This window comes from Pleurodeles waltl, chromosome 12, assembly GCF_031143425.1.
Source record: "Pleurodeles waltl isolate 20211129_DDA chromosome 12, aPleWal1.hap1.20221129, whole genome shotgun sequence".
In the NCBI taxonomy this organism is placed as follows: Eukaryota; Metazoa; Chordata; class Amphibia; order Caudata; family Salamandridae; genus Pleurodeles; species Pleurodeles waltl.
Genome location: NC_090451.1, coordinates 4,907,726 through 4,910,481, shown reverse-complemented (window position 1 = coordinate 4,910,481; position 2,756 = coordinate 4,907,726). Strand labels below are relative to the sequence as shown.

General features: G+C 40.6%; 1 non-coding gene across 1 annotated transcript; it reads right to left on the bottom strand.

Moving 5' to 3' along the window:
* Positions 1 to 843: 843 nt before the first annotated feature.
* Positions 844 to 915, bottom strand: TRNAW-CCA (transfer RNA tryptophan (anticodon CCA)). The gene has a single exon. It is a non-coding gene; the product is annotated as a tRNA-Trp (tRNA).
* Between the last annotated feature and the right edge of the window lie 1,841 nt (positions 916 to 2,756).

Genomic DNA, 2,756 nt, shown 5'->3' with positions numbered 1-2,756 from the left:
ACTCAGTTATTAGTCACTTGAGTGTTTGCGGTCAGTCACGTGAACTACCTCAACGCACCAGTAAAATATGTTAAAGGCTGCAGAAATGTATACATCGGAGGGACGCTCTAAGAATTCTGCAGAAACAATGCATTGTACAATGTGTGCTTTACTGCCGATATATTTCTGATCAGTGAAATATGCCGTATTTGATTACAGGACTGTCGGAATTCACCAAATAAAAAGGTTTAATAACTCTTTACCTTGCAACACAATAGGGTATCCCTATTACTCTGAAGTTGAAGGCTTCAGATATAATCTGCTAGTTATTCTGACTTCCAGCAGCATTGTTTGATTCTACATTTCATGGTTAGTTTTGTGTTTACTTCAGCTGAGGAAAAAGTCATATTTTATTTTCCATTCCTCAACTGGAAAGAATGATGCCCCATGTGCTACAATACACTGATACCACAGCGCCACCTACTGTCTTTCAACGGAAGTATCCAAATCAGAGTCAAATTATAGATGCGCGGTGGAGTAAAATCGGTGATATTTCCTGTTAATATTCAGAAGTGAGAATTTATCATACAGTTGACTTTCTTGTAGCTCTGTGCATTTAAAGCACTCGCATTTCTTTCATAAAAGTACATTTGTGCAGAAACATATAAAAGCTGTATAATTGATGCGTGACTTCTAAATACACCTAGCGATATATGAGAAACATGTTTGTTCCACTTAAATTCATGTGATCTTGACACGCATTTACGATTACATAAAGCATCGTTTTTAATATATAATCACTTCTAAGATTTAAAAAGTAGTCTGAAAACCCCTGGTTGAATTTAAGAATAAAAGAATTACACATGACCCCGACGTGATTTGAACACGCAACCTTCTGATCTGGAGTCAGACGCGCTACCGTTGCGCCACGAGGTCAGCTATTCTAATGGGCTGAAGGATGATTGACAAGTGAGTATGGAGACCAGCGATGACGATGCTAAAATGATTTCTTCTCTTTCGAACCTTTCTGAGGAATTAACGAGATGAAGATACACGAAGCTGCTCCACAGCCGTGACACTCGGGCAAGTTTGCTAGAAGAAACATTTACAATCCGTGCTTCCTTTAGGGCTCACCTGGCTTGAAAGTTACTTCAATCTGCGATGTTATATTTATTACTACACTTTCGTGACACCCATATACTTCCTTTGCTGCTGGCGCTGCTAGTTTATACAGGGAGTGCAGAATTATTAGGCAAGTCGTATTTTTGAGGATTAATTTTAATATTGAACAACAACCATGTTCTCAATTAACCCAAAAAACTCATTAATATCAAAGCTGAATATTTTTGGAAGTAGTTTTTAGTTTGTTTTTAGTTTTAGCTATGTTAGGGGGGATATCTGTGTGTGCAGGTGACTATTACTGTGCATAATTATTAGGCAACTTAACAAAAAACAAATATATACCCATTTCAATTATTTATTATTACCAGTGAAACCAATATAACATCTCAACATTCACAAATATACATTTCTGACATTCAAAAACAAAACAAAAACAAATCAGTGACCAATATAGCCACCTTTCTTTGCAAGGACACTCAAAAGCCTGCCATCCATGGATTCTGTCAGTGTTTTGATCTGTTCACCATCAACATTGCGTGCAGCAGCAACCACAGCCTCCCAGACACTGTTCAGAGAGGTGTACTGTTTTCCTTCCTTGTAAATCTCACATTTGATGATGGACCACAGGTTCTCAATGGGGTTCAGATCAGGTGAACAAGGAGGCCATGTCATTAGATTTCCTTCTTTTATACCCTTTCTTGCCAGCCACGATGTGGAGTACTTGGACGCGTGTGATGGAGCATTGTCCTGCATGAAAATCATGTTTTTCTTGAAGGATGCAGACTTCTTCCTGTACCAATGCTTGAAGAAGGTGTCTTCCAGGAACTGGCAGTAGGATTGGGAGTTGAGCTTGACTCCATCCTCAACCCGAAAAGGCCCCACAAGCTCATCTTTGATGATACCAGCCCAAACCAGTACTCCACCTCCACCTTGCTGGCGTCTGAGTCGGACTGGAGCTCTCTGCCCTTTACCAATCCAGCCACGGGCCCATCCATCTGGCCCATCAAGACTCACTCTCATTTCATCAGTCCATAAAACCTTAGAAAAATCAGTCTTGAGATATTTCTTGGCCCAGTCTTGACGTTTCAGCTTGTGTGTCTTGTTCAGTGGTGGTCGTCTTTCAGCCTTTCTTACCTTGGCCATGTCTCTGAGTATTGCACACCTTGTGCTTTTGGGCACTCCAGTGATGTTGCAGCTCTGAAATCTGGCCAAACTGGTGGCAAGTGGCATCGTGGCAGCTGCACGCTTGACTTTTCTCAGTTCATGGGCAGTTATTTTGCGCCTTGGTTTTTCCACACGCTTCTTGCGACCCTGTTGACTATTTTGAATGAAACGCTTGATTGTTCGATGATCACGCTTCAGAAGCTTTGCAATTTTAAGAGTGCTGCATCCCTCTGCAAGATATCTCACTATTTTTTACTTTTCTGAGCCTGTCAAGTCCTTCTTTTGACCCATTTTGCCAAAGGAAAGGAAGTTGCCTAATAATTATGCACACCTGATATAGGGTGTTGATGTCATTAGACCACACCCCTTCTCATTACAGAGATGCACATCACCTAATATGCTTAATTGGTAGTAGGCTTTTGAGCCTATACAGCTTGGAGTAAGACAACATGCATAAAGAGGATGATGTGGTCAAAATACTCATTTGCCTA